Genomic DNA, 23604 nt, shown 5'->3' with positions numbered 1-23604 from the left:
CGTGGCCGGGTGTTTATGTTGGTCGTGCCTCACGGGGCTGCATGCTGTCAAGTGTTGCTTTGTGCGCTTATGTGTAATTATCGTGTGCTTATGTATAATTATTGTGTGTGAATGGGTTTTACGTTGTTGACTTTCAACAAGTTCAACCAAGCAGCCTCAACAATAACCTCCCACAGCAATTTATCCACGCAGTGAAAAATAACTTCTGAAATCAATTCGTTATGAAACTAGAAACATGCTTCGTGTTTCTAATCACACGAGGAATTTTCTTTAACATTTATGGCAGGTCTGATTACTGAATAAGGTTCGGATGTATTTTAGCGATGTCGTCCCATCAGCTCTGTGGTCGTGCTCTCTGTTTCTGTGCAATCTCCCATTTTGACCACTTCACTTTCGGTTTTACTTCCAAATAAAGTGCTTTAGCAATCTCGCTGTCTTTTGAGCTCTCCCCTTTACTTTGCCAGCATTTATAGACTCCCCACAATTCATTGTGAAGGAGCCCCACTCGGACCCATCATCGGTAGCATCAACTCGGTTGCCTGCAACATTACCACACACCTTGCCACCAGCATATCTCCGAGAGTCGGTAACGCTCCACTCCAACGAAACTCACCGAAATGGAAACAGCGAAGTTGCATAAAGAAACTTGACTCAGATGAATCCTTTGTATCCTTCAATGCCTCTTCACTCTTTGCAACACAACTGATATCCAACAGAACCACTCTCCTCTCAGCCACTGCGCTCTGCTCGACCTCCTCCCGACCTCTTCCCGACTACCACCTATCTCCAATCCCATGAGGGTTTCTACAGACAGAAGCGCTACTTTGCCTTTAGCACGCCCATGTAAGCAGTAGAGAGCGGGGTCCTGACCTCTTCACAGGCGCCGCTCACAGCCACTGGTTTAGGTATGTGGACCTGAAACCCGGGTCAAAATCAAAACACAGTCAGTGGAAGCCTTCACAGAACACATCAATGCGGTGGACATCAATATCAAGTTCACTACGGGAGGATATCAGAGGAAATAGTCTTGCCTTCCTGGACTGTGCGGTGCGCATTGAAGATGACAGAATCTTCAACGTCAAAGTTAACAGAAAGCCGACACACACGGATCAATATTCACTCTTTGATTCACACCACCCACTGGAGCAAGGCTGGGTGCAATCAGAACCTCAAACCCGTGTCCAAAGGAATGTGCCCACAAGAACAGCGGCAAAGGCAAATGAGAAGGAGCAAAAACACATCAGGGGAGCTTTTAAAACACGTGATTACCCAACCTGGGCTTTTATCGAAAGAAAAAAAGAAGTAAAGATGATTTGGCCTGAAAGGAAGAAGTAGTTAATGGTAAGTTTGATCATTTTTTTCAAATCTAAAACCCATCACTTGATTAACATGTCATTTTTTGGTAACTAAAAATAACAATACAAGCAGCACACTCATGTGCACTAAATTCCCAGCACACTGTCTAAACAGGACTTCAGTCAGCCTTTGTTCCACGAGGTCCACCAGGACTTGGTTGGACTTCAGTTGGTGTCCATTAAATGTAAAGAAATCGGGAGTAAGGTTTTCTTTTTTAATAATTTATTTGTCCTGCTTATAAGGGTTTGCCAAATATCTGCAAACATTTAACCAAATATATAAATGACTGTTTTCATTGCCATTTTTATCGAAGTTAACTACACCACCACTCTTGAACCAACATGTCACTATAATCAGTACAAAACAGGAAATTCGTGCAAATTGACAGCAAACATTTACTGTACATCATTTATGAACTCAATTTCTTTGCCTGAAAAGAACCCGACCACATGAAAAGTAACTCAACTTTATTTGCATGGAAGTACTGTCAGTTCAATTTAAAGAAATGTTCTCCAATAACTATCACACCATTTACCACCAAGCTTAATCTCGCCCAGAATTAAAGACTGAAGTTTTCAAGTTGAAGTTCTCCTGAGAGTTGTACATTTTTTTTTCTGACCAAACTTTCTAAAAGTTTATTAATAACTTTTTCTTCATCGAAATTAAATCGAACTTCATAAATCAACAACCTTGCCACTATCAGTCATCAGTAATAAAGTATAATCATGAGGAAAAAGGTGATTTAAATGGAAATTTGGCTAAATTGTTTTTGAATGACAAGTTTGACAGATCTAGAATCTTTACAACTCTCTTTATTTCAACTAATATTTGAGTATAATATATTGCCTGCAATTTATTCAACTTTATTGACTTTATTCCCACAAGTTAACTGTCAAGATGTTGTCAATCCCACCACCTTTAACCAAACAGTCAGAAAGTGTAACTTTGGATAACTTTCATTTTCAATTTGTAATTTGATTGAACAATGATAAACATTTATTGGAACATAACAGATGACGGAAACGTCAATCAATCTCAGGAAATATCAAGTCTCCTACTAATTCAATTCAGGCTTTCAGATCCTCTGACATCTTTGCAAGATTGATTTAATTTTATGAAATTTAAGTGACATTCTTCCAATATCCTCTCGCTGTTCTGGGGCCCATACTGTAAATTCTCCATCCTCCTGAATGTGCCAGTGAACGCGGCCCTATTTGAGAGTCTGCTGGTGTGCTGTGTGTTGGTGCTGGGTCTTGGCAGATGCATGGGATGGTGAAGGGCTCTCACTGAGGTGATTAATCAAAGCTGACATTTGGATGGAAATGAGCTAAGTTGGAGGGCTCATCTAAGTAATAACAGAGTGCTGCAGAGCCCATTGTCCAATATGCAGAATTTAACTTACGTGAAGTATTGCAGCGAAGGCACACCCGATATATCAAACATAATGTAACAAAAACATTAGTCCAAACGTCTTATTGGTTATATGTAAAAATGTATACTCAGATCAATTGAGTCTAAATGTGGTTCATAAACTAACTCTTATTATTAGATGAGATTGTGAGATAACTGATTAAGAAGATGTCAGTGTTCCCGTTATCAACCTAATGAAGTTTTAATTTACAATACAATTATATCAAAGGGATGAATGCATTTAAAAATGAGAACAATAATAAATGAATATGAAGCAATTAGTCAAAAATGTGCTGCTCGAAGATAGTTTTTTTATTTTTCACTTCTTTTGCCCTTATCAACAAATAGTAATAGCAGGTGCAAATACATCAAATTTATAGATTATTTAAAGCATACAAAATATAAAAACTCGACCATTTCCAGGACAAGTGAGTGAGCTCTGTGTTGAATGCCTCTGGAATAAATCCAGGAAGTGCACCTTGCTCCAGGATATATTTGTCAAAAAACAATTTCCACCGTCAATAATAAATCTTAAAGTTTAAGATAAAGTAAATTCAATAAAAAAAAATATCAGTAATGCAAAGAGCGACTGAAGCTCCTTGAGGTCCTCTGAAGACACTTCCTTGACTTTTAGAAAGCCACTGTGCTGACAGAAGTCATTGTCCCTGTGACCTTTTTTAATACAGCCCGTTGCCTCCAGCAGCCACTCTCTGTTGGACATGCAGAGGCATTAGAATCTAAAGCATGAACAAAGAGTAATCACAAGTCTTGAAATGAGTCTAAATGCAGAGGTGTCATGCTTGATAGGCAGAGCTTGCACTTTTGGGCACATTGAATTTGTTCCATAGAGCCGGGCTGAGGGATATGATTCATTTCAAACCCCGCTTTGCACCTTACATAATAACCACTTGCTGTGCTCTGTACACTTTTCTGTGGAGTGACAGATTAAGTGTCAGAGTCACCATCGCTGCAAAGCAAGGGAGAGTATAGATTCATTTTGCATATAAAGCAGTTTTTCCACTGAAAGCAGCCCCTCCCAATCTTCAGTTACAATAGAAGAAGTATTTGCATGGCACAGTTTTATAATGTGTCGACTGAAAATCTGCATTGATGCTCAGCATACTTGAGAAAATGTGCAGCCCTACGGCCCGGCAAAATGCTGATAATGGATTCTGCAAAAGCTCTCGAATGCACTTACATTGTGCGACATCATGTTTGTTCAATGTGTTCTCCCTGCAATAGTTGCACATGACAAGATATGGTCAATGTTAGGCCAATAAAACTACCATATTAAGACTGGGGAATCCTTTTAGTTACTAATGTATGGCAACTAAGTTAGTGATTTGATAAATAAAATTGTGCAAATGTTTTGTAGAATATAAAGATTTAAAAGTACAAAAGCTCCTTTACAACAAGTTTTAGCTGCAATGTTTGGACCAAATACGGGTTTAGTCAGTGTTTAGCAACAAGTACTTTACAAACACCATCATTTTAGGTTGGCAATTCTCCTGCCGATCAAGCAATTATGTTATTTCTCTATATAACCTACAAACCTCCGCACATCTTTCTTACTTTGTCACTTACAGCAATTTTCTCTTGCGTTTTTACCCAGACTGGAAGAAAAAAAGGGTTGTTACAAAATGTCTTAGTTCTAAGCGACAATTCTTTGGTTGGTTTGGCTGTCTGTCAAACTGCACGAACAGAAAGTGTGAGAGTAGAAACCCAGACCTTTTTCAAAGCAATGAAAAAAGAGATGTTGGTAGCAATTCATGCAACTTGAGACCAGGCTGCATGCGATTACACCGAACACCTAAAAATAAACACCTAATAATTATGAGCAGCGGTGTCTCCAATCATTGAGGTGTTGAGAGGGTCTCACTGTTGGTTGGCGACACACATCACCCAGCTGTCTGTAAATGAAGCTCCTTGGATCACTTTCTTAATTGGACATCAAAGACAGTGCCTCAGTATACATTTGTGCCCAAGTAAACACACAACACACTAGATGAATCAAACCCAGTGGGTTTGCACGAAATAACAGTCCATCTATTCCTTGTCAGAGGCACTGAATCTTGCACATACAGGAGGCGAAGCCCAGCAGAATCCAATATGAATGTAAATAGACAGGAATAGTGGAGTGTATACCGTTTAATGTACAGTTCGTAGACCTAAACTGACTTTTGAACATATTCCAGTGAAAGAGAAATTCTGAGGTGCAATTACACGATTCGAACATAACAATAAAACCGTCGAATTGGTCCACTACAGAGGGAGGCGCCGAATCCTCCGTGATCTGTTTGTGTTTAAGCAATACATAGATGACGTGAAGAGCTTTATGTCAATGCCATGTATTGTGGATTTAATGCCGGACTCATAATGGCTTTCAATCTGACTGAAGCGGTTTGAGAGCAGCTTTGTGTCCCAGAATTAAAAATTATTTTCTGAGTGTTAAAGCAGCATGAAATTGGTTCTGTTTTGCAGGCAGTTCCAGGGACACGTATTTCTTTAGAAGAGGAACACTAATCAGAAAACTCTATATGTTCAGCCTCTGTAGAGCAATGAGGGGAAAAAGTGGAACGCTCTGTTTTTTTGACGAGCCAGTGACATAAAAAGAAGGCTTTTAATTTTGCAGGTCTTCAAGGAAAGCAACCCACGTGTGTTTACGAGCAAATTGCCTTTCTCAATACGTGTTTTAATCGCTCCATACAGGCTTAATAAAGTGGAATAGAAATTAGATGAAACACTCTTTATCTTATATTATAAACCTCATATGAATGTGTACTTTATTTGGTGTGTTGTGTTGCCTGCTGCATATTCCTCCTCTGGACATGGATATAGGATATTACTGATAAAAAAAAAAAAAAAATGCAATTTGCTTACTGATTTGTACCGAAGAGATAACCACATATGACCCTTTGACAATGTATAGGTGTAACTAGATGGAATTAAAACATCACACAAACTTAAGTATTACAGTATTAAACCATTCCAAGTGACAATTTCAATAACTAATTGCTTCATGGTGGTATATTTATAATTATGTAAACTACCGTGAGACTCGCGTTGTTTGAAACGGAAACTTTGTTGACAAGAAAACTTCACGAGGAACCTTCATAGTACCATTTTAAGACACTAAAACTTTCATTGAGTACAAATTCTCTGGTACATTATTTGCCAGCTATCATAACTATACTCTTTATAAATTATTACATACGAGACATATGACATTTTTACAAAATATAATGTTTTGTAATAGATTATAATAAGCAACAGTGTGTGAAATATAGCCTACTGAAAATTAGCTCCAACAGCTGCAAGAGTAAATGTATCTTTCTCATTGTTGCATAAGCAGAAATAATGTCATGATATTGCACTCTATTTTTCCACTTCCAATTTGTTGCCAACAACATTTTTTGCTCCTCTCGTCATCATAGAAGAATTTAAGTAACATACAATTGTGAATTTAAGACGTTTACATGCAATTGATTCTGTTTTAGCCATTTTTTTTTTTTTTTCCTTCCTTTTCCCTCAACTGATTTATTGGCCTCACCATGTGATAAACGGGTAACAAAAATATGATGACCAGTTTATTGTTTGTGACACACAAATTTTTGTGCAGGAGGAATGTAATGTTTACAGTCTGTGTCCCACAAAAAAAGTAAGAAAATAAAGGAACAAGTAATGAGCATTCGAAAGTTCACGCTAAGTTCACCAAGTTTTCACTGTCACCTGTTACAGTGTTACTAAATTGTTCTCCCGACCAACTTAGCGGTGACAAAAAGCAATCACAGTGCAAATTTAAAAAGAAAAATATGCAGATGTGATTGGTTCTTTGCCATAAACAAACCAATTTCCGCTGTCGAATTATGACAAATTTTGTCGGGGTAGATTATTTTCACCAGTCACCAGACCAGAGCTCTACGTCGACACAAGCATGTTGCAAGCTCCTTGATTGATGGGATGTAGCATATGCACAGCCTTATTTCTGTTGTGACAGCTGGCACGGTTTGAGTAATTGCTTGCTTCTGTATCTTCTTTTATGCATAATTGGAGTATTTCTTTGTCAACGGGGTTCACTTTGCTCCCTTTTTGAGTGTCGATATGTGTGTGCGTGATTTGTCGGGCCGTGTTCAGACGTATGTTTTTGAGAACAGACAGGCGTGTGGGTTTTGTGCACATGTACAGACTGTATTTGTGGGTGGATGTACTGTCAATGCAGAATACATTTAGCCAACAGATTGTTGTGAACAGTATCTTCATAATTTAATGAACCTATCTGCTGGCCGTTCTGTGGTTTTTCAATAATGATGTAATTCCAGAAGTAATGTGAGATTAAAACAGGGAGCACATCTGGTTTCTGGATGTCTATGAGCCACTTGCTTATCTTTAATTTGTGCAGCACATATGAACATTCGCTCGAACATGAATGACTAATGCTGTCTCTGTTCAGGATTTATTTTTTGTATTACTTTTGCAGAAATCTGGATTCCAAAAGCTCCATAATAATTAGAAAGAATTGCATCTCCCTCAAATCCCTTGAGTGAAGAATGTTCATTACACAAATATGAACATATGATCTGAAGCAAACTGAAATATGGAAATACTTCAATTTTTATGCCCACTGAAAATGTGTGTGCGAGCATGAATGTGTTTGTTTTAATGTGGGAGTCGTTTGGCTGCGGAAGGCGGATGCTAACAGCAGCGGCTATAATGAAACTTCACCTGTTTTGATTTTCTATTTAAGCACCAATAGTGGCAGTGGCAGTGCAGGCTCCCTCCGCCTGATCGCCTCATTAAAGAGCCATAAAGCAGTTTGACACTCACAGGATGCCAATCCATCACAGCTAGGCCACTTCTGATGGGGGGGAAACCTCAAGGGGACACGAGCTGCAATGGCTGGGAGGAAGGGGAAAAAAAAATACAGTCCGTGTCAAACTGAGCTGTCGTCTGGTGAGCCGAGATGCCAACACCCCTGAGGCGCCAGAGCTGGATCCAGATCCAGTAGCCGACTAACACGTCCCACAAACTCATGAGCGAGGCAATTAGCAGGAGCCCCTGTGGATAGCACATTCCTCTCCCAATGATTACCCCCCCTCCCACCCCACCTTCACACCACCCTCCCAGACCCCTTCTCTCCTTTCTTTTTCGTTCTGTCTTTGCTTCTCTTAAAATTCCTCTACACGCTTGCCAGTCCAGCGCTTACAATTCAACCATCAACACGTTTCAGTGCAGTGCCGGTTGTCTCCCTGAAGCACAGTAGTGTGGCCTGTTGTTGTTCAACAGCAACGTTCCTCATTACTCTAATTACCTCAGCAGGAAAATAAAAGGAAGTAAAATGTCATTTGAGAGACCAATTAACAAAATTGCGAGTTAATCCAAACGCAGGAAATTCAGAGTTTGTAATTAAATTGTTCAAGTCTCATCATTTTGTGAGATATATTTAATTGTTGTTGGTTTTTTTCAGTAAGTTTAGTAACAGGCAAAACTTTAAAAAATATAAAAATCTATCTTTTATTAGACTGTAATTTCTAAGATAAATAACAATAAAGCATGAGGAGTGAATTTTTGTTGTTGTTGTTGCATGTTCACAGTAACTGAGATTTTATGAAAAAGTATGAGGAGGAAAATAGTTTTTGTTTAAAGTAACGCAACCCTGTCTCGACACTGTGATTAATTTTGTCCGACACTGTTAATGCAGCTGGATCTCGTTCTGACAGAAAGGAAAACCCAATGAAACAAACTGATGTTTTCATGGCTGACAAGTGACACACACAAACACACACACACGACTAACTCATGATGTACTGATCGTATTCTAAACTATGTGGCAGCAAAGTCCAATAAGTCTGCTGCGGTGCAAACATTTTTGGATAAATGTGGATGTTAAGATTCTTCTCCGTCAGTCAGTAAACATGAGGGATTGGTGTGATTGGTCTCAAATTCATTCTGCAGCATCTGCAGGCTGTGTGCCTGGGCAGAAATGAGCCCAAACACAGCACGAGTCATATGTGGTGACAAGAACAACAAGTTCTGTAACAAATGGCGCGGCCCCCACGGGAGGTGTCCGTCAGGGAGATGCTGCTTGTTTACGGAGGATAAGCCAAGTTTTGAAACCCATCCATCATTTTTGTTTCACTATGTGGTACAATTATTATAAATTACAAGTTTCCTACATGGTTCAGTCTAATATCCCAACCCACTCCAAACAACAGGTCAAACCATATATATTAAAAAAAAAAAAAAAAAATACTGCAATAAACAGAAGCCTTACTTCAAATGAATGCTTGTGGGTGTGCTGGATGTCAAAGTAGGCAACTGTTTGAAAACATATCAAACATAGCAAAATAATAAGACAGGGATTTGTGCCAGCTCTAAAATGCTCCAAATATTTTTCCAACATTCATGTACCAATGTTAAAGTGCATGCTGAATCAATGGTTCGAATGTGCCTCCAGTATCTGACCTATAACTTATTGTATTTCCATCAAGATATGATTTATCATGAGACACATCATGAGAACAATAGAAAGAAAGAAAAAAAACACGCCTCCCCCAGAATAATATTTTCACATCACCTGATCATCAGTCACCCGCTCACCATTTTATCCCACCCAGTATCACGGCAAAGCGTGAAACAGACACGCCCGTCCAAACAGCAAAGCGTGAGATAGATCCGCTTAGGGCTGTTTAGGTGTGAAAGTCAAACCCCAACCATGTGTTTTTGCAAAAAGCTTCATTTTCCTGTAAATCACACGGCCCGAAGCACGCAGTAGGTTTCACTTTCATCCACTACAGAAAAACGTGTAGCTTTCACACTTAGACAGCCCAAAGCGTGGCTATCTCACGTTTTGCCGTAGTGGGAGGGCGTGTCTATTTTACGCTTTGCTGTGTGAGCAGATTGCTTTATCTGTACTGCACACATTCACTATAACAGTATCAGTCAACTTGTTCTACAAGCTTTATATTTCACAGAAAGCTAGAAGCTGTATTGGTTCGAACAATTATCTTAGGATTCTGGTGAAATGCTCAAAATAGTGTATCATTGAATCGGCTTAATATAACCTATAGCGACACGTTGAATGGTTTATAGTGTCTGTCTAACTGACAATGACAATGCTGTCAAAGGTCATATTCTCTTCTCACCAATAGCCTCAATGAGGGGAAACAGCTACAAAAACAAGATGCTCCTTCTGCAGATTGAATGTGGGTGAGTGTCGTGAAAGTTATGAATGCTAGCTAACCCCACTCTTTCTGTAATCTTTTTCCTCCCAGACACCGGGAAGGAAAAAAAAAAAGGGAGGTTACAGAGAGACAGAGGAAGGGTTACATTTGATACAAAAATGTCACAGAACTTGAGGGACAAGTGGTAAATAAGCCTCTCCACAGTGACACTGTAGGATGGCAGACTGCTTGGGAAAACAGAGCGCGCCCTTTTTTTGTCCCCAGGCCTGCACATGCTGCGATATTAATAAGTGTCCTTCATCATTTCCCGCAGTGGGATCTTGTTAACCTATGCACCACACCTAATAAATCCAGAGGGAAACAAACTATGCCACCACTATTCGCTTTGCATAATGGAAAATTCAAATTGTACTTTTCCTATAAAATGTACACACTGATATAAGTCGAGCAAATAAAGATGGATTAAATAGAAGATAGCCGGGAAGAACGAATGTGGGATCAAATCTGTTTCTTTTAGTCCATTTCAAACGGGTGTGGAAAAGTGATGCTCTACGAGGACTGAATACACTCAGCCACAAAGGCAGATCTTCCTTTGAGCATCCAGGCTGGAGGTGAACACGGACGAAGGGTCAGATACAGCACCATTGTTTCAGAAGTGAAAAAATAAGATTACATCATTCATAGCCAGCAGAGGTTCACTCACGCTGAATGCAGTCAAATATTGAAGTACAATAGGTTATGACCTACATAAACTATATTAAATAAAATGCCTGAAAAGTGTAAAAGTAAAAAATAAAAACCATAAAATAAAGTAGAAAGGTTGGATGGCTACTGAATAGACAATTATTGCAGCTGTACTGGCAAGGCTTCCCATTGGCACAAGTGCAGCCTGTATTAATAACACTACACAATACAGAGATCTTTCCCCACTTTGACTTTTATCATAGCAATACCTGTTTAATTTATTTACTTTGCAAAAATGTTCTTAACATATTAGGTTTACCTTGTTTGCATGGGATCATAGACTTTGTATAAAAATGGATGTCGACTCCGGGTCTAAAAAGTTAAGCCAATGTGGAAGTGTCTCAAAATGCAATATCACTGAAGGCCACTAGGGGCTGGCTAAAAAAACAAACTCTGACTCCAATTAGATAAGTCTCAACTTCGCTCATAAAATACAAAGTCAGTAAAAAAAAAAATCTCAAGTCATTGCAGTGTTATTAGATAAATTCCCTCCTGATTATTTGTTGCTGGCCCTTCTGAAAATAATTCCTTAATTAATTAGATATTAGGCCTCAGAGAAGTAAGTTTGGGGACTGGTTGTGCAAGCATAGTGTCCTCAGGTTCTACGTCAGACTTACGAGTCAGATCCATCCCCTGCTTCGTTCGAACTCCACCCTCTCATCCAAATATGGTCTTTCCTGGCTCCAAAAAGGCAAGATGGCCAAAAATGGAAGTTCTCAAACTAATCAGTTTCGTCACTGGTTGCCACTTAGCTGGAATTAACTATCAGCAGCTAACGTACAAACTCTACTCAAACAAAATCAAGACCACAGTCTCAATACAGAGAGGAATTCTTTTAGGCACGAGTGGATAAGGCTGAATTAGTGGCTAAAGAAGACGGATGAGGTGGTAAATACTTAGGTTAGCTTACTTACAGTGAATGTATTGCTACCCCACGTGGTCAATACTCTACTGTGAGTGTATTATAGAGTCTGTTACCACAGTTCACAATTAGTGACATCTTTGATGCGTAATCAAATTCAAGTGTCTGCCTGAGGTACCTGACCTGAGAAAGTCGAGTAACGTGTGGCTAAACAGACTCCATAATAAGAATTTGATTGCTTTAAAGCCACCAGCTGTATTGTAAAGACATGTAAGAATGGAAGCTGACCAAATAGTGAAAACAGTAGCTTAAAGATTCACCCTTACTTCTTACTGTCCAGAGGAAAGAGCACAATTTATGTAACTGGTGCACACAAAGAGCTCGCAATCATATAATGTACAAACATGAAGCTGTTGTGCGCATAGTTCATAATAAGTATTGTGATTACAATTGTATTGTTCATGGTGATTTATTTACATACTGTACCACACACACACACACACTGCATACAGCTTGATTATTGAGATGTAGCAGCACTCGTGGCCTGAAGCAGATTAGATGGAATAAATGCATTTCGATATTGAGAGCATTTAGATTTAAGCGCTCACAAATCTGCTTGTAAAAAAAAAAATGCAGCTTACACCTTGGGTCATCGCACTCAGCTCCGTGGGAAGAGATCTAACCAAATCAGTGATTTAAAAAAAAAAAAAAGGGGGGGGGATAGGTTCCTTCTGACTGAACACACTGTGTATTCATCAATACTGCTGAAAACATGCAAGGTCGCGGATAGTTTAGCCGTTCTATTTTCGGTAAGGCAGATAGTGCCCATCTTGTTAAATTCATCTGTCAATGCTGTTGGAGGAGGAGATAAGGAGTGGAGCGACCCCCGCATGGAATCCGTCAAAGCCATATCGATCACTCTCGCTTTCGATTTAGCAGGATGGTTAGAAATGATTAGAGTTCCGGAACTGAAGTTAATTCTCAGGGATTGGCTCTCCATAACAAGAGTGTGACATAATCAATGCAAATGATCTCGCACTCTTGTGCTATCAAATCCAGCCCCCCTCCCCACCTCATAGGCAGAAGCTTAACCGAGGACTATTTATCACCGTTTCATAATTGTATGACAGCGGTCTGAAAAAAGGCTTGCTGTTGTAAAGATCCTGCGCTGTGGTTGTTATTGCTCTGGAAAATAAAATGATTGAAAAGCATTTAGTTGGTTCATATTTCTTTGGCAAGATTATTTTTTATATATATATATAAAAAGTGTTATTATATAAAATCATGTGCCACCAAGTGAGTCATCAATCTGGCAGGGCTTCCTTGGAAGAGGCAATGGGATGCTAGTGAGCTTCGATGTAATAACAGGTCTTTCCTGGGTTGCCATGATAGTTAACTTTTACTTAAATTGTAGCTGATTTCATGTAATTCAAAATTGAACTCATAAATAATAAAAAAAAAAAAACGTTTGCATTTCACTCTGATATCTTTCTTTAAGTAATAATCAAACACCTAAGCAACACACTAAAACTGAGTAAAATTTAGATTTAATGTTTATAGTGTTTGTCTTTTATTTTGAATTGCCAGCAAAAAAATAAGCACAATTGTAAATAATTAACGATAAAAAAAAAAAAGAAGTCAGATTTGCTACATTTTTACTGGATGTTATGAGAAATATCTACATTAGTAAAAGCACAGAACAGTGTATGAACGATGCTTTTCATTACTCCGAAACCTGCTGTTGTTACAGACGCAAAACTCTCGTATGTCAAGCTCCAATTTCATGATTGATGGTGCAAAGAGGTGAGGTGGCATTTTCACTGGGTGGCCTTGAGTCACTGTGAAAATGACTTGCCAAAGTCATAAAAAGGCATCGTGGTGCGTGTCGTGAGCAGCGCAGTGAGCGAAACGCTGGTGTTTAGAGCTGTGCAGAATGAAAGTCACTGAAAAAAAATTCAAATGACCACTAAGCACATTTCTTTCCTTTTTCATTTCCAGTTTTCCTCATGCGAGTTGACATATTGTTCTCAAAACCAAAAACTCCCTTTCTAGAAACAAAATGCTTCACAGTGTGTCTTTCTGAAGACCTCCATCTTGTGCTTACATTTCTTATTAATCCGAGCACACATGGCCTCAGCAGCGATTCTCCATGAGCGCCTCTCCGCACTATTGATAAAAGAGAGGGATGGGTGGCCCTGCCGACCTCACGGCTGGCGAACGCCGGTGTGTTTCAGTAATCGTTTAACATGCCCCACTTCATTTCACCTAGTCTATTGGTGTCATGTCGAATGAGAAGCCAAACAAGTGGCCACATGTGGTGGGGTGGCAGATACCAAAGGGTGGGGACTTAAAGTGGAACATACCAGCCCCTTCTGCAAGGCCCAAAAACAAAAGAGTAATAAAGAGTTGCATTTATGCCTTTCTATGGCTCGTAGTGGAGGGTAAATAACAAAACATCAGAATCCATGTGTGATGTTGTCCTTGAGTGAACATCAATGTTTATTTGCTCCTTTGTCACTGGATGGATTAATTTAGTCCACTTCAGTTTATAGAGCAATCGTAAACACTTAACGATAGAAATGGGTATTAGCCAAAGGGAAGCCACCAAGCAGGCGCTTGTTAAATGACTAAAACTGATCTGCAGATTTGTTAAGATGTCTGCAGCTGAGAGGAAACTCTGCTTCCTGGAATTACAGAGGCGCAAAATATGACAGGCTGAGCAGTACATGGTTTTGAAAAAGGTAAGGCGAAGCAGACTTGGCACACAGCCACTGGCAGGAAACATCTGTGGTATGTGCTCTGACTGTTGCCCCTTCTTGGAGAATAATCCATTGGTTCGCACCAAGATGACGGTTCGTAAATGGCAATCGCTTGTTTTCTGTTGGGTGCTGTCCAAAAAGCTCTTAAAGGTCTGTTCTTTTAAAAAGAATCATCACGATGAAAAAGGACCCAATAGATTGTAATTTTGGGACGCCTTCGTCACGATTTAGTATTTTCGTACTGATTTTGTTTTGGTTTCCTGTTTCCCTTCTTCTAACTCTCTTCCTCCGGGGCGAAAAATGAAGAAACCACAGAAGCGGCAAAAAAAATGCAGTTCCACAAATCACCACTTGAGGCTGAATCCAAAAAGCGTGTCAATCCCTGTGTTAATTCACTTAAAGAAGGCAGGTAAAATTGGCTGTGCCTTCCATTGGTTCAAACCTCTGAGGTGGTGGTCACACTGAAGAGGCTGCATCAGCAAATGCTATTCTTCCAGCAAATTCATGCTGAAGTCTCGTAAGCTAGTTATGGTATTAAACAGATGGTCTACCTGTGAGTTCGGTGTGCTTTTCTCGGCTAGCAATCAAATGCATTTCTCTCTTAAGCTCAAATTAATTTAGTGGGTTTTTTTAGGTTCTTTCAGTTTTATCTAGTTTGCTTGATTGTGTAATTCGCAGGCTTGCACTAAAAGCCGGAAAAAATGAAAAAAAAAAAAACATAAATGTGTTTTACTTTACTCAGTTTATTCAATGACCAAAAAGTTGTAATAATTTGTTTAGTTTTTGAGCTTTTTTTTGTTTTGTTTTTTTGTAATTACATTGGTCTGTTGCTCTCTACCCAAGAGGCTCCAGCACAGAAGTGACACAAGATACATCCTCAATACATTAGGGATAATGAGAAAGGCCTTAATTGGAGACAGCAGAGACAGGGGAGAGCACAGGACTGCGTGTCGGGAAAACACAATGGGAGACTCAGGGATTTCTGTTTGGCACTCCTGTGGTGTGTTGCATATGTCAATTCAAAGACTGCATCCTCCTGTAGTTCAGATTTCAAAATCCAATATGTCAGCGCAGTTTGACAGACCCATCCTCTCCCTGAGGCGGATCAGAAATTGGTGGGAAAACTGCTGTATGTTTTGCAGCTCATTGTGTATTGGCTAGTTGTTTTAATGCTGCATTCAGAAGGTCCTGAAAGTCTGGAAATATCACGTCGAGTGTCTGCATCAAGGTTTTTAATCCGTCAAATGTAAATACACTTGCAGCAGGTGAGTGATGGAAAGGAAAGATTTGTCTCTTCCTCTTGTTTGCATTGTGGCTCCGGAAAGTCTCAGGCCCCGAAAAGTTTCCTTTGTTTTCTGTCTTATTTGCAAGTGATTCTTTCTGCATCTAATTGACGACTATCTTGTGACCTACAACCAACTCTGTATTACCTTACAAAAGCAGGTACAAAGGGAATGGGGGTGATGGTCTACTGTTTGTCCCGCTGTTTAAAAGCTGACCTACAGAGGAGGGAGGTCTCTCTTCTTTCCCGGACACCTCTCTTGGAGGGTGCATGTATGTGCTCCTTCTTGCAAGAATAAATGTCCGATGTGTTTGATTTTGAACAAAGCCTCATGAGTAATTTTTCTAACAGTGAGTAACAAACCGCATGTTACAAATTAATGGAAGTCAATGGTGATATTTGAACTCTATTTGTCTTTCATTTTATGCATTTTAATGGTTCTGATGCATTTTATTTCTTGCCTATATTTTTAAATGTTCCTTTATATGTCATACACGGCATGTCATTTTCTTGCTGTAAAGCACTTAAATATGCATTTCTTGTATGAAAGGGGCTAAACAAATAAAGTTTAGTATTGTTATTGTTGTTTCAATATTTGTAAAAGGAATCCATTGTCCATTTTGTCAAAGCTCCTAATTTTAACTTGACTATCAGGGAATTTATCTCAGGAGAATGCATCCCGTTTTGTTTCAGTATGCATCTTGTATGACCCAACAACTTGTATTCTTTCTGTACCTCCATCAAAACAACACCATTTTATTTCTGGAATTTTTTTTCTGTAGCATGAGAATTCCCTCACATCATAAAAATGAGTTATTGAGAACAGCTTTTAAAAGAAAAATGAATGTGAGCTCTTCAAAGGTCTCCGTAGCTCTCCTTATCCATTGCCATGTCCAGCTGTGCCACAGGCCTGTATTTTGCTCCAGTTGCCAAAATAACCAAAAACCAACATCCCTGTCTTGGGCATCCTGACTTTGCTTTCTACCATGTGCCAGTGCTTCATGAACTCACTAATCCTGCATAGAAATTACACATTTTAGGGCATAAGTCAGATAGAACGTTTTAAGTTTTTAAAATGTCTTTGGTCCAGCTCAGACAGAACTTGTCCAAGGGAACCCTAGTGGCTGTATCGACACTCAGTGAGTATGATCATTGAATCTACGACCATAGACTGTATATAAAAGTGTTCGCAGCTTCCGGGTCTGAAAAATTAGGCCGATGTGGAAGTGCCTTGAGCTGCAATACCACCGAGTGCCACTAGAGGTCGGCTCCAAAAAGCCTCCAGTTCCATAAATGTATTCAGGGTTATCTCTGTGTTGTTAGCTAAAGTCGCCCCTTCTTATTCGTGTCCTGGCGGTCCATCTGAAAATAATCCCGTCATTATTTAGAAATTCAAAAAGACGTGTTTTGGGGAGGTGTGTCTGTTTGATTGACAGGCCTGTGGTGCAGTCAGGTTACAGCTATCGGTGGGTTTCCAATCAGATCAGTCAGATCCAGCAGTCGCTTCAGTGTAATATTTCAGAATATCTCTTCAAATCTTTCATACGTTATCCACATAGTCAAACACAGCAAAAAGGCTATTTTCCTAAAAATATACTGTGCCAGCAATTGGTGTACCGTCTAACTCATACACCTACATTATTTTCAGTGACTGTCATTTTAAGCAAACAAGGTGACAGGAGGAGACGACTTGCTGTGAATCGCCCAAGGAAAGAACAACGCAGCGGGAAGGATGAACACAATGTGATAAGTTGGTATTCAAAGTGTGACAATGGTGTTAAGGAAACACTGTCTCCACGACCACCAACCCCCTCAGGGCCTCCAAGACTCCAACCGACTCCTTTTGATGATCGTGTCAGCCAGTGATTGACATTTGCTAATTTCCCACTTTTGCATGGATGGTTTAAGGACAGTTTAACGCTCGAGGCTTCGAGCAGGAGTCCATGTTAATGACAGTCCCTGTTGGGACCAAACTAGCCTTAGAACAGTTCACGTCGGCTCCATCGAAATCGCGGCTCCTTGTCTCGGCGTAGTATAATTGGGTTAAATTGACAGAAAATGATAGAAACACTTAAACGAGAACATACAACATAATTACCGAGTGTTTTGCGAACATCATGAAATGCAGGTAAGTGGGAGGTGAGATGTTTTACATTCTTATATTACAGCAAAACTTAATTTTAAAACAACTGTGTAAAGCGACCTCCAGTTTCCCCGTTTGTGGTCGTTTTCCATAATTGCTATAATCAATTTTAGCACTGTATACCGCCTAATTGGGATTCATGTCTTTTGATGGCACAAACCTCCTCATTTCTGTCATTAAAGTCACAGCAAAAACTTGCTAGAAGAAAGATTTTGACTTAGCAAAATGTTTCATAACCGAATTTTCCAAAGTGTGCGCGTATAAAGTCGATTTGTTTTCTGATGGAGTCTTCCCCAAACTCTTATGAAGGTCGTGCAAGATGATTTTAATAACCATTTGCTTCCTGGAAAAAAAAGATTCTACTTCTAGAATCATGCAACACAATCATTTTACTCAAAATGTCAAACAACGATCAAGTGCCTAAAGTGTCGCCTTTTTTTTTTTATTATTGAAATTGCAGTCCCATTTTTTGTCTCGCCATTATAGTCAAGCACTTAAACCTGTTTGGTTTTCAAATCTGAGATTATTTACAGCGAGTAACAGTGGAAGACATCAATCATTGGTTTGACAGCTGCAGTTGTAGCGAGTTGATAATTCACCGGCACCTGTGCTCCTTCCATAAAAACCCCACTGCTCGCTATTGAAAAGAGGATGCTGCTTCCCCCCGGCCTCCCCGCTGTTTGTTTTCCAAGCAGAAATGAAAGACAGGAGCAGCCAATGTGCATTCAGTCCAAGAATGCTAATGTGAAGCTGAAACTTGAAATACCATTCTGCATCTGAAAAAAAAAAAAAGCGACTCGCAAAGTAACAATAGCTCCTATTTTGTTCCAAACCCAAGAGGATTGTGGGTGATCGTGAGGGAACAGGTGTTGGAGGAATGTGAATTTCACGAAAGGCAGACTGACGAATGATTTTAATGGCAGTGCTTTGTTTGTCAAAATCATTGCAATGCTTCCACGGGGTGGGAAATTATTTTTAAAGTCCTACTTCTAAAAGTGCTTTTAATAATTGTTGGAAACTTCTGTAAAAAATGGTACTGCAGAGGAGCTGGTGACTTTCAAGAATTTGATGAAATATTCATATTCATCACATTTGAGATCTCCAGAGAGCCAGAAGATTCCTATCACATCAGGCTGCGAGAAATAAGATACTGATAACGGGACAGTTTTCAAAAGATGTCGTTCGGATAGAAAATTAAGTTTTAGCTAAAGACTATCTCACCAAACTCTTTACTTACATCTTAATATATCTTTCTTTCCCTTTGTAACTCACCACATCAGCTGACTGAGGGTTTATTTTTCTCCCTTCAACCAATCAGATTTCAGCCACACCCTTTGTGAGCCAATCATTTTGCTGCGGGTTGACTTTAAAAACTGTCCCTCTGCTGCGACAAAGTGTTTATTTAAACGGAACAGGCGATGAGTCGAACACCTTTTTGTGTTACTGAATAGCACAGCTTTTTTACTAAGGCGGGCTTTTAAAGACACACCGATGCTGATCGGGTAACACAAACCAAACGAGGGAAAACGTGCCTCACGAGCCCCTATCACACAGTATCACACAGTTTCCGAGCATTTCCAGGACACGTCGTGCAACTTGTAAACCACAGCAAAACAATGTTTTCGAGATTGAATGGACAACCTGCAGTCAGGTCTCATTCCAGTGTCCGATCAATGGGACCCTCCTCCGCTCCGTTCCCCTCCACTTTCTATCAGAACCAGCGTCCATTGCCTCTCCCCACTGAGCTCATCAGTTGTCCTGCTTCAGATCACATCAATCAGATCCTCAGCAGTGCTCTCCACCTGCGCACCACTACCTCCATCACCAATGTCTAGACTCTGACACAGCTCATGGCATAACTACCTTCTTAAAATGATCCACGATGGGGTCCGATCGCCGAAGACTCTTCCCCTCTCCCGTTGCCGCGCACACCGTGTCGAATCATTTAATTACACTTTAAGCCTTTCACTCATTTGAGCCTCTCCTGATTCAATTCTCTTCCTCTTGAGCGCTGAGTGAAGTTGATGGACTGGAATGAATATGGATGGTAAGTCTTCTCATGAAAGCCAGAAAACGGAAAAAAAAAAAAAAAAGTAACCCGGTGAGACCGACAATCATACTAAATGTCATAGATAACATGAAATGATGGTGCTAAGCAGATGTGAAAGGTTAGCGTGGAGGTTTTAATCCTCAAATCCCTGTCCACACTACAACAAGGGCACCTGTTTAAGTCTGTGCATATCCATGCAGCGCACACACACACACACACACACACACACACACACACACACACACACACACACACACACAGGTGTTTTCGCTTGTTTTGGCTGATTAGAGCTCGTGGTTTTGACGGAGAAACACAAACTGTGCCGGATTGACATCTGCAGTACCTCACTCGGCTGTTGCACCTTTTCAGGCAGAAGAGCGTACACCTTTTTTTATTTATTTAAATTAAAACGGGGACACAAACAGCACCTGGGAGTTCCCCGCTTACAGCTGAAGGGTGGTAAAATAAATCAATATAAAAATACACAAAATGTTTAATTAACAACTGAAACTGGATTCTCGTTAAAGACTTTACAGGTCTTGCATCCCCCCATCTCCCCGCCCATCAAATAAAACATTTAGGAAGTTTCCTGGAAATAACTAATTTCTGTACTTAGAGACAGTCTCGTCTGTAACAAACCTGCATAAAATCAATACCAAGATCACAGCACAACGCGTGCTGCATAGATTTCTGTTCGACTTGCTGTATTTCCAGGTTGACATCAGGAGTGGTATCCTAATGAGATCAAGGTGGATGCAGGTTTTTAGAGCCAAGCACCGCAATAGAACTTTGCCACATTGGACATTTGGAGAAGCACAGGTGTAAATAATTTAATCAACAATCAGGGAGTGCACAATTGCTGCGTTCAAAATGGAACTCGTGAGCTAGTTTTTACAACATTGGGAAGTCGTGTGCAACGTACGCTTGGCCTTCAAGTTGTTAAGTCGTAAAAACACTGTTGCCAGGCAACAGACAAATGGACAGCATCTAGAAGCCACAGAGGCTAACAATTTAGCAAGCTAGCAGGCACGTTACGTAATGCAGGAAATGCAAAAGGACACAGAGGGAAAAGATGGGAAGTCGGGAAGATCAACATTTTCCTCAGACTTAGGTTATTATCAAAGTTATGAAGTAACTCTGCATGACTAAAATCACAATTTACTAGCTTAACATGCAATTAAAAAAATGTACTTCCGTGGCCTCTGACATTCCCGTAAACGTCAGAAAACATGTCACAACTCGTAAACTTGAAGCTCATAAAAAAAATTGCGAATTCCGATGTCTTGAATACATTCATATGGACTCCTCTCGTGTTCACGGTCAATACGACCCCGCACTTGTGTAGGTCTGTTAACATGCCTGGCAACGTTGGCAGAGGGGTTAAAACATGCTGGTAATGTCCTGCACATTAAGATTTCTAAGCCACACAGACCGACCCATCTGCAACTCATTCACTGCAACAACTTTAGAAGCACTTCACAACATGCCTCATGAATATTTGATGTCAGTCCCACAGGAGAGCTTTGACATCAGCAAAGCAATCAGACAACGGCCACTTGTTTACTCAAAGTTGGCTGTAAGCAAGAAAAAGAGAAAGAACAATACTTTTTGCAAACCCAACCAAATCATTTTCAAATATTCATTCAAATATTTATTTTCTATTTGGGCCCTCGTTGCTCAGACGTGCGGTGACATTTTTACCGGTTTGTGAATACGGTCTGGGTCAAAGACTGCTTGCAAATCAATCTGGGTGTTTTTAATCCAGGAGCAGTACATGATGGCGGGGATTTAGTGCACCAGAACAATTACGACGGTGTCAGCGAGGTCGACAGGCTGTCAGTCACAGAGAAATAAACCAAATTGACTTTCAAATACATCCGTGTTACTGTCAAAAAACTAATTGCACCACAAACATTATGATACTTAAAAACAAACTTGAATGCATATGGAGTTTGGACGACAGTAGAAATTGATGCAGGTATTTTAGGACTGACACTTTTCAGGTGTTGGTATTTTGTGCAAAATATGGTTTGAAAACCGCCAAAAATAAAAGTGTCCATCGCTTTCTTATAATTGAACTCTTGTCATGGTGGAAATATCCACGGAGCAACGCTCAGACTCAAAAGCTCTTTAGAGAGTCACTGATGAAATTCTTTGGGGCGCTTTACAGCAGGGAGACCAGCTCCTCTCAGAAGGAAAACATTCGAAAGCGCAATCCACTTGACATGAAAATGCAAAGAAATTTTTGTTTTCTCTAACTTTATATAGTAAGTCAGCAAGGATCTACTCAAGGTTGGCATTGTGCCACTAGTATATTAGAAATTCACTGGAATGTAGTAATGTTTTCTTCTGTTGTTCGGTGCTGGGCAGGTTGATACAGTGGTTTGTCATAGCAGTGAGATTTCAAAGAGCTAAAAGAGGCTGTAAAGCTCTGTACGGCTGCAGAGGGGAGTAAGTAAACAAGTAAACAACAAAAACAAAGAAAATTTGATTTAAAGTTCCAGATTGTATCATCCTGAAACCTTTCAGCGAGTGCCGATCATTTAGGGTTTGTTGAGACTGCCGGCAAATCAGATTTTTTTTTCTACAATCAGATCTCAAGGACAGACTGTCTGCGTTGTTATTTGCAAGTGAACAGATTGGATTGGTGTGTCAAGACAGATCCAGACATCACCAACCTTTCTGAATGGGTTGCGGTGGTACACAGTACATGCAGCTACATGCAGCCGGTGACACTGCCGTCGACTGTTGTTGTCACTGTCCTCTACAGCGTTAAAATCTACACTTTCTGACTGCTCTCTGCTAGCGGTGGCATAGATTTTCAGAAAATGACGTTGTCACAGAGTTTTGCATTTCGAGTAACGCAAGAAATCCTATCTGAGCCAGCAGAGCGTTTGGACTGAGATGCATCCGTAGAAATCTGATTGGAATCACATTTCAAACCAGCTCCAGATGTAGTTTGGATCTGGATTGTAAAACAAAACAAACAAACAAAAAAAAAAATCACATTTTATGTGGTTTTTTTGCCGTTCAGACTTTCAAAAATCAACCTGGATACAATTTAGATGTGACAAAAATCTGATTAGGTCTGGCAGCCTGAACAGCCTTCGTGGATCAACAGAGCAGTTTCAGTGTCAAGCAAAAATCCAAGACATTTATCAGTTCTACGAATTGTCGCTTACTTTTGGTTCCTTCCATCATATATAACCGCTTTATCACAAACAGGTTCACAGGGGCCTTGAACCTATCCCAGCATGACTTTGAGCAAAAGTACGGTTCCAAACAAGAACCCAGAACACTTTTCCTGTGAGGCAAATTTGGATTGTTGAGGCAAACCAAGCAATTTTTCCAAATTGGCTACCTTGGTTCTGGGAAGATGGGCGTTACTTGTCTCACCTCATGTCGTCCAGTGCTCCTGATACAACGGTGTTGAGCGGTCTTGTTGTTTGTTGTGACTGTTGGTTTCTTTTTAATATTGCTACCTTTCTTTCATTACTATTTGTCTGTGGTAGGTACTATGTTAAATCAACTTGACTTCCTCACTGCCTATTAACTAGTTTATTGTCATTTTTTCATGACACAATGTTCACCTATATGGTCACTCTTAAAAAAAAAAAAGGGAGGAGGATTATCAACTTTCCATCATACCGAGACGGGCTAATGACACGAGTGCAGCGGTGCACGTATTCATTCATTTGCCCTCTTGAGATTATGAAACAACACCGCTGATTAGATAAGAGGTGATAAAGGAGGAAGTTCAATTTCCATAATTAGAGGGAGTGTTTACGTGAGCCATATTCATTGGTTCCTTTAATGA

Source organism: Embiotoca jacksoni, unplaced genomic scaffold (genome assembly GCF_022577435.1).
Source record: "Embiotoca jacksoni isolate LCO1_2020_lvr unplaced genomic scaffold, fEmbJac1.0.p SCAF_19, whole genome shotgun sequence".
In the NCBI taxonomy this organism is placed as follows: Eukaryota; Metazoa; Chordata; class Actinopteri; family Embiotocidae; genus Embiotoca; species Embiotoca jacksoni.
Note: the sequence above shows the minus strand (reverse complement) of the source record.